This window comes from Mus musculus, chromosome 14 (genome assembly GCF_000001635.26).
Source record: "Mus musculus strain C57BL/6J chromosome 14, GRCm38.p6 C57BL/6J".
In the NCBI taxonomy this organism is placed as follows: Eukaryota; Metazoa; Chordata; class Mammalia; order Rodentia; family Muridae; genus Mus; species Mus musculus.
Genome location: NC_000080.6, coordinates 62,859,907 through 62,872,896, shown reverse-complemented (window position 1 = coordinate 62,872,896; position 12,990 = coordinate 62,859,907). Strand labels below are relative to the sequence as shown.

The following is a 12,990-nucleotide window of genomic DNA, read 5'->3' as shown; positions in this document are numbered from 1 at the left end:
CTTCCTGCCCTCCCTCCCTCCCTTCTTCTCTCCCTCCTTTCCCCCCTCTCTTCCTTCCATTCCTTTGATCGGGTATTTTGTAAGTAATCAACATACCAGAGCTGTGCACAAGCTAGGTGAGTCTTTCCCACCTAACTGAAACTCTAGCCCTTGTTCTTTTGAGGCAGACTTGGTTATCCTTTGAATCCTTCATAGTCCAGGCAAGCTCAAACAAAAGATTTTTTGCCTCAGCCTCCTGGAGGGCTGGGATCTCAGGCATTGAGTTCCAATCACAAATATTTTGGCCTGTGTTTCCTCTAGAAGTTTCACATTTGAATCTATTATTTGCTTCGTGTTCATTTCTGTATGAGGAGAGAGGTCTATAAGGGCTTGAAGTCACTGTCTCACAGGTGGATATCCAACCGTTCCTCCTGTTTCAAAGAATATACTTTCTCCATGAGCTGCGCTTGTTCTTTTTCCAAAAATCAGATTGACCATGTTTATGTAGGTCTCTTTGTGAGCTGCAATCTGCCCTGTACCTGTCTGTCCAGGCTGCTGGTTCTCAACCTTCTTAATATTGTAACCCTTTAACACAGTTCCTTATGTTGTGATGACCTCAACCATAATATTATTTTCATTGCTACTTTATAACTGTAAGTTTGCTGTTATGAATCATAATGTAAGTATCTGTAGTTTCCAACGGTCTTAGGTAACCACTGTGAAAGGCTCATGTGACCACAAAGGGGTGGCAGCCAAAAGCTGGAGGCCAAGCTCACAAATGTCTTTCACGGCTCCAGATCCAAGGTCAAACATTCTCTGCAAATGAAAAGAAGATCTAGAATGAGGCCCACCTCCCTACCCTTCTCTTCTTCCTGTCTACACAACACAAATTCACTCCACAAAGTCTCTTGAATCCTTTCAGATTTTGCTTTCCATGTTTAAAAAGCCTTCCTTAGCACAGGCACAAGTACTAGCTGGTTTCTACCCTTCCAAAAAAGGTCAAGGGCAGTTCCTTCCCAGTTGCCTCTGGTAGAAACAGGCCTGTTAACAGTGGGCAAAATAACTTGTATAAAGGAGGGAACTTTTTAGTATAAAACATATTTATAAGTCAGAGTGTGTGAATATCCGTGTATGGATGTGACCCAGTAAAGGACAAAATTGTCTCTCTCTGATGAGAATATATGCGAGGCACTTCCATAGTTGAAGGAGGGAGTCAGTCCGTGCCACCCAGATACAGGAAGAGAATGAAGAGTGGAGATGTGATCAAAGCTGCCGCCTCTCCTCTGTCTGAGATTAAATATTTGAGATAATCCACTTAAAGGCTGACCTGAGTACAGTTTCCATCCATGGTTGCTTGGCCACCAGAGGCACCATACACAGTAAGCAGAAGTCTGTGGCTCGTTTTTGGTTTTTTGAGACAGGGTTTCTCTGTGTAGTCCTGACTATCCTGGAACTCACTCTGTAGACCAGGCTGGCCTTGAACTCAGAAATCTGCCTGCCTCTGCCTCCCAAGTGCAGGCATGTGCCACCACCACCTGGCTCTGTTTGTCTCTTGAGGCCAAGAAGCAAAAAAAAAAAAAAAAAAAAAATCAAGAAAGGCTAGGCCCGGGGCAGGTGGAGGAGAAAAAAAAAAAAAAAAAAGGCTAGGCCCCATGGAACTCTTCACTCCTCCTAGAGCCACCTCTTAAAAACCACCTCCTCATAGCACTACAGACTGGCGATAACACACTGCCCTTGGCGAACACTCCAAACCATAGTATGCGACTAGCAAAAAACAGTTAAATAATGAACTAGAAAATAAATCAAAACAAAAGGGTGACAGTGCGCTGAGCAGCTGTCATTTAGGACCCGGGGTGCTTTCCTTCTTTACATCATTTAATCCTCCCAGGATTCTAAGATGGAGATCCTGTTTACATTCCCGCTGAGAAACAATGTGGAAAGAGTAAAGGCAAACTCTTGAAGACTGGAAGTCTCTTACCAGACAGAATACTGGGAGTAAAATCCAGTTGCCAGATTTGCTTGCACAAATGAAGTCCTAAGGTTTGATTTTGAGCATCACATAAAACAAGGTGTGGCTTGCCACAGCTTGCCAACATGCCAACACTTGGGAGATAGAGGCAAGAAATCAGAAGATTCAAAGCTACCTCTAGCTTAATAGTGAATTTGAGGTTAGCCTGGGCTATATAAAAATCTCTTTTAAAAGAAAGAAATGCTTAGGCCCAGAAGTGTTTTATATTTTAGAATGCCTGTGCATATAAAGGTAAACAGCTCAGGGCCATGACTCAAGTCTACAGACAGCCTCGCTATGTTCTCTGCTGCCTTGGTGCACCTGCATCTTGGCCGTGACTCAGCACAGGAAGTCAGCGATGGAGTTCTCCACTTATAGACTTTATGTTGGTCCTCAAATGTCCTAACCTAGAGGATTGCCAATTTCAGATTTTGGAGATTCTCAACCTGTGCCACAACTGTTTCTGAAGTTGTTTAATACTGAGAGAAGAGAAAATCAGACCAGTAGGACAAACGGGAAAAACAGAAGCACGCGACATGTTTGGTGCTGAGAAGGCACAGCGGGAAAGTTCCTGGGCACCCAGCACCCACATCCTAACCTACACCTGTGGGTGCAGCAGAACATAAAAGCCTAGGTTGTCATGTGGCTGTGCAGTTGTTGTTCTTCACAGGTTTACAGAGAAAACAATGCTCATTTCCTAAGTCACTGGCTGTCAACTCTTGTCGTTCAAAATGTTCTGAACATCTCTCTGGGGTCAGATCTCTGAACCCCGCTGTCCCTCTAGCTTTTACTCACTATGGAGGAGAGTCATTCAATCCAAGTAACGTCCCTGGTCAGTAAACGTTTAGCAAAGAAATCTTCCTTGCCCTGGGATGTGTTTCTTGGTAGTGAATATATGAAAGAAAAAGTCCATTGAAGTCTCACTTGTGATAGGTATTGTATATTAACATAAGCTCAATTAACACTCGCCTGGATTCCTGATATTTTAAAACCCTGAGTATAAAAATGCTAGAAGGTTGCTTTTTTTCTTCATTTTCTTTCCTCCCTCCCTCCCGCTCTCCCTCCCTCCTTTTTCTCAGCCTACAGAACCCAGAGTCTCCAGGCAGTCTCCCATCCAAGTATTGACCAGGCCAGACTTGTTTAGCTTCCAAGATCAAGGAAGATCAGACGCATTTGAGAGTAATATGGCTATAGATGGTTTCCTCATCTTCAAACACACATACTAAAGTGGGTCTGCTAGCTCAAGCCTGTAATTCCAGAAACACAGCTTCTATCCTTCCTGCCTATTGAACTTCCTCTCCAAGAATGAGGCAAAATAAACCTTTCTTCTCTAAGTTGCTTTGGCTAGGTATTGTTGCAGCAAGGGGTAAACCTACATAGAAACCTAGCATTGGTGTTATTAAAGCCTTTTAGCAGTTATCATTAGAAATGAATAGGAAAGACAATCATGAAACAGAAGAATCTACATCCTTTGGCCTTTTAGTTCTGAAAGCTATATCTAAAACAGAAAGTCTGTGCCGAATAGGTTAGTAAATTTTGCTTTGTTTTGTTTTGTATTTCAAGACAGGGTTTCTCTGTATAGCCCTTGATAACCCAAAACTCGATATGTAGACCAGGCTAGCTTCAAACTCACAGAGATCCATCTGCCTCTGGGATTAAAGGTGTGTGCCAAAATATAATAGGAAACTTTATTAAGCCCTTATTAAGCCAAGCATAGTTTTAATTACTTTAAAAGAACTTCCTGTTTTAATCTTTATTAGAGCCCTATAAAACCGGTATTACCACTATGCCCCTTTTAAAGATGATAAATGGCACAGGGAGATAACTAATCTATTTAACCTCTTAGGAATTAAAAGGTAGCCTGAAGGATCTACACCCAAGTGGCCCATCTCCACCCTCATGCTGTTAACTCATGGCTTCTCCTGCCATGATAAACTGATCTTTTTAAAAGCCCAGACATAGATCCAACTAGCAAGCATACTGAAAACATACTAAAAATAATGGGAGGAATGTGAATTTAATAAGTTATATAATTATAAATCTTTTGCTTACCTCATTCATTAAAACGTGCGCAAACATACACAGAAAATGGAATTTTGTTAAAGAAAAAAAGATTAAGAAAGGATGGGGTTCACTCAGCAGTCAGAACTGACAGCAAAAGTTCTCCCATTGATCAGATATGAGAGCCAGACATCCTTCTAAGTGCCTGAAGCCATTGAAAATTTCAAATTATCATACGTGTGAGGAAACATTGCTGACAGGGTCAACAGAAGGTCCATATTACACAATTATAAGCAAAACTAGAATAGGAACACAATGGCCATTGAAATCAAACGTAAACTCTCCACCACTCCACTATCTGCAGAGGACCTAACTCTACCACAGTCGGCCCTGCAGAGCCTTCCTATGGGAAGGCAGGAGAAACCAGCTGAGTAGGCACTTCTGCCTAGAGGCCAAGGCCAGGCCCCAGCATGCCTCCAAGGGCCAAGGGGGACACAAAAGAACACTGTTTCTGAACAAAGGTCCACTCTACCCTGCAGCTGTCTCTCACTCCTTGTGGGCCCCAACCCTATCCCATACAAATTATTAGAATTCTTAGCTGCCACCCCACTACCCCACTACCTCCCACCCCAGGAAAAAAAAAAAAAGGAACCGTGTAACTGTTTTCACTGTTTGTGCCTGGAAGCTAATCCTGACCTAAGCAATCTCTGGCAATGCAATCAACTAAAAATGAACCAACTACCACTCAGTGGGCAGAAGAGTCAACAGAGGATCTAGCACACCACACAGGAGGAGTGGGAAAATCTGAACAATTAGGGTAACTGTAAAAAACATTTTTAAAATATAAATTCTCTGTGATCCAAAAAGATACTGCAATCACTTGGAGAAAAGTTGAAAACCAGCAACAGGATATAATATTTGAAGGTAAACGCAGAACTGTTCCCCAAAGAACAGTGGCATTAAGGTGCAGGCTTGCTAGTACAGAAACCCTGACCTGCTGCCATTGGAGACCCAATCTTGAGTGCACAGGAAACCAGCAGAAAACAAGAAATTACACAGTGAGAAGACCGGACTGGTAGAATCAGGTGCTCAAACACATGTGGGTCTCTGAGAGCCTTCTGCTACTGCTACCAGAGGACCACAGACCAGGTGCTATAATGAATGCAAATACATTGGCTTTCATTTCTAGAGTACAGGAAGTCCAAGGTTAAAGTCAAGCAGCCTCCTCTAGCCTTCCAAGTCATTCCACAATGGAAAGAAAGAAGAAAAGGGGCTGGAACTCTCATCCTCTCCATTTATTTACTTATTTTCCTATCTATCTATCTATCTAAGACAAGTTTCAAGTTAAAAATTCTTTTGCTTCAGCCCTCCAAGCCCTGGAGTTAGAGTCAGGCGCCCCCATGCTCAGCTGTCTGAGTCTTTTAATCAGCATTAGCTTTAAAGAGACACAGCATTATGTGACTGCGATTTCAGAAAACACAGCCAGAGGGTGAATTAACAAATTACAAATGTAACAAAAAAAGGCAAATGGAATAACTAATAAGTAATGGGGGAAAAGCAGAACTTAAACTTGAGCTTATCGGATTGAAATTCTTCACTCCGAAGTTAGCAACAGTCAACATAAATGGTCTGTACACGCTGAGATAAATTCTACAGTAAAGAGAAAGAAAAGAAGAAACACCTGCACTTACACTGAAATTTGAAAAGAAAGTCCTTAAGACTGTGAGCAGAGGGATGGATCAGCACTTACAGTGAGGCTCGGAGATCCTGCCTCAAAATAAACAACTGAGGAGAACATCCTGACATCTGGAAGGGGGAGGGAAAGAGGGAGAGGAGGAAAAAAAACAAGAAAAGAGAAGAAAAGAAAAGAGGAAATCCTACCAGCTTAAACAAACAAACAAAAAATTTACTAAACTAAAAGAAAATTACCGTTGGATACCAGAGGAGGAGCACACATTCTTTTGAGTCATGTGCCCACTGCTAAACTCAGGCTAAATTGGAGACCTCGACATCTATAGTTACACAAACAGCCCTGGTTAAACCCAGTGTGTCACAAACAAAACAGAAAGATATAAATATAAAACCCCAAATCAATTCAATAAAAGTTATAAAAACCAAACTTTTAAAAACCAAGTCTCATGATAAGCTAGGATGACAAGGTATCCTCTTTAACCAAGAAATTCAACGTGTACATATTTACTCTACAGTTGTGCTGTAAAAGTCAGGGAGAGGGCTGCATTGGTTACCCACAAGCAAGTCAGGTGCAGTGGTACACACCTGTGGTCCCACTCCTGGGACAGCAAAGATAAGAGGATCCCTGGGGCTTGCTGGAAGCCAGTCTAGTTGAGTCAGTGAACTCCAAGTTCAATGAAAATAAGGCAGAGATCTACTGAAGCAGTGCCCAGCATCAACCTCTGGCATGTGCAAGGGCGCACACACACATTTGCATATGCACCCCCAAACATGTAGGTACATGCATGCAAGGATTTCATACATGCCAGGAATTAATAAATTCAATGTGGTCGTCTCTGTCCAGGGTGTTATTTAGCTGCCAGTAATAGAAGATTGAATCAGTGATTTCAAGTGGAAAAAAACTGATTAAACTAAAGAATCTTAAGATACGTGGCTACAAGTTGACTAAACCTAATTCCTTCATAATGGCAGACTCCATATTTCTACTCTCTTATCTACAAATTTGTAGGAAACATGTTAGGTGAATATAAGCATTTTGTAATTTTGCTTGTTTTTCAAGACAGGATTTCTCTGTGTAGTCTTGGCTGTCACAGAACTTGCTCTGTAGATCAGGCTGGCCTTGAGCTAGCCCCACCTGCCTCTGCCTCTGGAGTACTGGGATTAAAGGCATGCACCAGCAACACCCGGCAGCCTTTTCTAGTTTTATAAATGCACATACACATAAATTCCAAGCATTATGGCTCGGGCCTATAATCTCAGTTTGGCCATCTGAGACAAGAGATTGCTTTGACTCCAAGGGCAGCCCTGGCTAGACACTGTGTGTCTGTGTGTGTGTGTGTGTGTGTGTGTGTGTGTGTAGATATACAGATAAAACAATTTATAAATACATCATGGTTGCACACAATGGTGTGATCATGGGTAGTTTATCATATTTTGCTGCTTATATTTTTTTAAACTTCTCAAATTCTTCCTAAGAATATGTGTATAAGCAAAAAAAAGGAAGAAATGTATATAAATCAAAATAAAAGGGAAGTGGTAATGAAAGAAAGAGGAAGCTCAACTGCCCTCAGCCATCTCATGGGTTTCTTGAGAAGTCCTTGCCTGTGCAAAAGGAAGGGCTTGTGCTCAGGCAAGGACTCTCTCAGTTGATGTGTGTATGAAGATTTCTAATCCTCACCCACCTACAACAAAAGGAAGTTCGTGCTGCTGCTCAGGGTATGCAAACATAGACTGTATCATGTAAATAAATGCACAGTTCACAGAGAACTGTGCAGGCCCTGATTGATTGAAAATGGGGTGACGGCTAATCTTTGTCAGCAGATGACCAGACTTTGAATCACCTAGGATACAAGTGTCTGGACACCACGAGGATGTTTCTGGAGAGGCCCAACTGAAGAAAGGGCTGCCTTTGGGCTGGGAACTCATAAGGAATAAAAGAGGGAAGGATAGGGAATAAAAGAGGGAAGGCAACCAAGCTGAGCGCAAGCATTCATCTCCTTCCTGGCTGCAGACACATGCGCACACATCTGCCTCCTGTTCTACTGCCATGCTTTCCTCCCCATGATGGAACACACTCTCAATTCATGAGCCAAAAGGAACCCTTCCTCCCTCAGACTACTGCTTGCCAGTTATTTAATGCTCTCATCATATGCAGTTAGTCTTTGGTAAAGACAGCCACAATGACATTCTTTATGAGAGACCAAGAAGAGACATGATGACCTAAGAGGACCCTTGGTATATCATAGATACTTTTAGCAGGATTGCCCTGGTGTGTTCAAACTCTGTTTGTTTGTTTGTTTGTTTGTTTACTTTGTGGCACTGGTCACAAGAAGGAAAGTAAGTAATGTATAGTAAAATAAAAATGGATAGCCAGACTATTTTGCAATGAGAGACCATTAGAAATTTCCACCCTTCCAGAGCCTGCATTAAGCCAGGACATTTACATATAACTGGCCCAAATGGCACCCTCTTCATTCACTGCATTTCAGAAAGACAGAGCAACATTGTTACAGTCCACAGTTACATCCACTATTACAAGAAGTCCCCGTTCTTTTAGCTGTTTCCTATCAGTATGCACCTGTGCTCCTGAGTGAACTGTAACCATAATGAATGTTCAGAGGATAGGGCAGGTGGGAAGAGGTCCATACTCTCCATTTGGTGTGTGTCTGTAACTTCCTTCTATAAATATCCTGCACATAAGAACCACGAAGGCCTAATGACTTCCTGCAGACAGATTATCACTTACCCACTGGCTTACAGACAGCTTCCTGGGATACCATCTCCATACCTCTAAACTTAAAAGTCTCACTTTCTCAATTTCATAGCAAGCCAAAGACAGACTACATCCAACTTCCTTATTTCAGATGTGAGGAAACTGTTCATTTGCACTTTGAAAACATCAAGATGGGTCACAGTTACAGACAGAAAGAATATTTAATGAAGTGTACAAATATTTATTCTAGAAAGGTCTACAGGACTAGTCTGTGCTGCTCAATCTTACAACCATGGTCTCATTTTCAAAACATTGTCAGTTAGCTTCTAAGGCCCTTTTTGATATTACAAATATCAAAAAATAAGAAATTTTATTTAATTGAACACAGGGTACAAGGCTGAAAATACAGTGGTTGAGCCCTTGCCAAATATACATGATCAAAGGCCTTGGAGGTCCACTCCCAGTGCCACAAAGTAAACAAACAAACAAACAAACAAACAAACAAACAGAGTTTGAACACACCAGGGCAATCCTGCTAAAAGTATCTGTGATATACCAAGGGTCCTCTTAGGTCATCATGTCTCTTCTTGGTCTCTCATAAAGAATGTCATTGTGGCTGTCTTTACCAAAGACTAACTGCATATGATGAGAGCATTAAAGACAAGTGTCTGTGAACACCAAGTTCTAAATGGAAGATTCTCTAAAATAAAACTTAAAATTTGTTCAATTTTCTTTCAGACTTGTCACACATTAGCCACATAATTTACTAAATGAAATACATTTCATTTACAAAATTAAACTGTCAACAGCTAAGGTGCTAAGTGCCAATCAAAATTAACAATCTAGGTCTCACTGGTGAAGGAGCCCTCAACTGAGTCTCATAGCATGGAGGATGCTCCTATATTTCTGTGTATGCTGTCTTGTATGACCTTCACCATGTCTCATTCACCCAATTCCTTCTCTCCCTTAACTCCTTTCCCAGATCCACCACCCTATGGTGGTTGGATAAGAACGGCCCCATACACACACACACACACACACACATATTTGAAAGCTTGGTCCCTAGTTGGGACCCAACTAACACTCACAGGCTTATTTTAGTTGTTCAAGCTTCCTAAATAAACAGTTAATTTAATCAACCAAACCAGTCTCACTTCAAACCTTGCCTTCTTTTCTCCCGAACACTGTCACTAATCCTTAACAGACATAGAGAAAGATCTGATCCACAGCAGAGGTGTCAGGGTAGGGGTGGGGTGGCCCTGGGCCTGGCATAGGTTTTGAATCCTTGTAGTCTACCTCTAGTAACACAACTCCCCTCCAACAAAGACACATTTCCTAATCCTTCCCAATACAATTCCACCAACTAAGGACCAAGCATTCAAACATATGAGTGTACGGGGCCGTTCTCATCCAACCACCATAGAATATATCTGGAAGGAGCTAAGGGAATTGGGTGAATGTGATGAAAAGACATTGTATGAAATTCTCAAAGAGTGGATTAAAATGCTTATTTTTTAAAAGAATGACCCTTGAGCTTGACACATATTGGTGCATCTACGCACATGCACAAATACACAATGAGCACACACACAAAAAACAACAAAAACAATTCACTTAAAGGAAAAGGGAAAGAATAAAGAGGATATAGAGCGTCCACTTAACACTCTTGTAAATGCAAACCTTGTCTTTAGGGTCAAAGACACCACAAAGCTCAGCACTGTCAGCATCCCATTTCCTGCCCTGAATCAGAACACAAATGTGCTTCCGGTAAACCCCTGAACCTCTGTGATAAGAAAATTAATCAAGCTCTCCGAGTTCAGTGTAACTTCATAGACCAGAAATGCAACATTTAATACGAAATTAAACTAGTCAGGCCCCTCCTCTCCTGCCCCTTACTTTTCTATATCAGTCAAAATAGGAAACCAAATTACAAATAAAGAGTCAAGATGTATTTTAAATTGAATTAAGACTATAAAAGCATTCAAGTTTAAAAAAAAAAAAAAGCTGGGCAGTGGTGGCGCACGCCTTTAATCCCAGCACTTGGGAGGCAGAGGCAGGTGGATTTTTGAGTTTGAGTCCAGCCTGGTCTACAGAGTGAGTTCCAGGACAGCCAGGGCTACTCAGAGAAACCCTGTCTCAAAAAACTGGGGGGGGGGGGGGGAGGTGTTGGGGGGGTAACCAGTACTGTTTCATCATATTAATACTTAAGTTATGTAACATTCTTTCTACCAGTCTTTTATTGTTAGCACCATGTATGCTAATCTTAACTGTATTCTTTTTTTTTTCCCCCTGATCATGACAGTCCCTGGGGCTCAAAGAATAATACCTACAAACAAGCTGGGTTTGTGCACGCTGAACAATTTGATATACAAAGACCAACTCTGGGGCCTGAGAGGTGACTCAACAGTTGAAGGGACTTAACCCCTAGGCCTGATGATCTGAACTGGATCCCTAAGACCTAAAGGTGGAAGAAAAAAACAGTTCCCACAGGTTGTCCTCTGTCTTAGTTAGGGTTTTATTGCTGTGAAGAGACACCGTGACCAAGCCAGCTCTTGTAAAGGACAATATTTAACTGGGGCTGGCTTACAGTTTCAGAGGTTCAGTCCATTATCATCATGACAGGAAACATGGCAGTGTCCAGGCAGACCTGGCGCTGGAGAAAGAGCTGAAAGTTCTACATTAGCCAGGAGGAAACTATGATTCCACACTGGGCAGAGGTTAGGCACAGGAGACCTCAAAGCCCACCCCCCCAACACACAGAGACACACTTCCTCCAATAAGGTTACACCTTCTAATAGTGCCATTCCCTGTAGTTCAAGCATTCAAACAGGAGTCTATGGGAGCCATACCTATTCAAACCCCATCCTATGACACCTTCTGTCTTCCTTAGGGTTTGTATTACTGTAATAAAAACACCATGACCTAAATCAACTTGGGGAAGAAGGGTTTATTTCTTCTTACAACTTGTAGTCCATCATCCAGAAAACACCTAGAGGCAGGAACTGAAGCAGGGGCCATGGAGAAAGGCTCTTTATGGACTTGGTCCTCCTAACTTCATCATATTGTTTTCTTATATACCTCAGGACCACACACCTTGAGGTAGCACCATCCACTGTGGGCTGGGCCCTCCCACATCAATAGCCAAGCCCCTCAGGCTTGCCTACAGGCCAATCTTATGAAAGCATTTTCTCAATTAAGATTCCTATTTTTCAGTTGACTCTGGGATTCCTGTATCTTCATTAAGAACAGTCTGGAAAAAAGGGACACAAACTATTTCCAGTCCCACCGAGGTATGACTCAGAAAAGACAGAGGAATATAGCCCCACCTGAATGGGCTTCTGTCTTTGTCACTGCGGTGATTTAAAATTAAGAGAGGAGACCTTGTTGGAGTAGGTGTGGTCTTGTTAGAGGAACTGTGCCACTGTGAGGGTGGCAATGAGACCCTCCTCTTAACCATGTGGGAGCCAGTCTTCTAGTGGCCTTCAGATGAAGATGTAGAACTCTCAGTTCCTCCCATACCTTGCCTACCTAGAAGCTGCCATGTTCCACCTTGATGACAGTGAACTGAAACTGAATTAATGAGTCAGCCCCAATTAAATGTTGTCCTTATAAGAGTTGCCTTGATCATGGTGTCTGTTCACAGCAGTAAAACCCTAACTAAAACAGTCACTGTTCTATTGCAGTGAAGAGACACCACGACCAAGGCAGCTTACAAAAGAAAGCATTCAATTAGGGGCTGGCTTACAGATTCAGAGGATTGGTCCATGACCACCATGGTAGAAAGCACAGCCGGCAGTCAAGCACAATAGCTGAGAGCTTACATCTGATCTATAAGCACATGACAGGAAGAGAGAATGAGACTGAGCCTGGCTAGGGCTTTTGTAACCTCAAAGCCAACCCCAGTGACACTCTTCCTCCAACAAGGCCATACCCCTAATCCTTCCTAAGCAGTTCACCAAGTGGGAACCAAACATTCAAACATAAAAGCCTATGGGGTCCATTCTAATTCAAATTGCCCCAACTTCCATTACAGGATGATATCTTTCTGTTGGGCTCATTCAGTGGTTAAAGGTGCTTGACACAAAGCCTGGTGAGGACCTGAGTTCAATTCCCGGAGCCCATGTAGTAGAAGACGAGAATCGATTCCTATAAATTGTCCTCTGACCACCACACACATGCTTTGGTACATAAGTACCTACCCCCAAAGTAACTAAAGAAATATAAAAATCATTTTGCATAACTAGTACATACATCAATAAGTTTAAATGTGTTTTTCTCTATTTAAACTCTGCCAGTTTATTCTGGTGAAATCTCAGAGGGTTCAGGGGAAATTGTCCTTAGTCATTTGTGTCTTAGGGAACATGGAACAATATGGCATCTTCATTATACTCTTTAAAACTGTTCATCAGAGTGCTGAGACATTTCTACTTTATTACTCAAAACTGTTTAAAATATGAAGTCCTTAAGACTCTTCAAATCAAAATAGTCCTTAAGTCTAAGTTTGTTCTTCCAAGGCAATCAATTCCCCTTTAACACTGCATCTAATGAAGGTTACTTTTTTTTTTTTTTTTTTTTTTGGTTTTTCGAGACAGGGTTT

General features: G+C 41.9%; 1 protein-coding gene and 1 non-coding gene across 7 annotated transcripts in view; both read right to left on the bottom strand.

Annotated features, from left to right (window-relative positions):
- The window catches only part of Wdfy2 (WD repeat and FYVE domain containing 2), a 123,849-nt gene that overhangs the window by 88,613 nt on the left and 22,246 nt on the right, over positions 1–12,990 (bottom strand). The gene's annotated exons all lie outside the window — the stretch shown is intronic.
- On the bottom strand, positions 7,246–7,355 carry Mir6541 (microRNA 6541). The gene has a single exon (NR_105860.1). It is a non-coding gene; the product is annotated as a microRNA 6541 (primary transcript).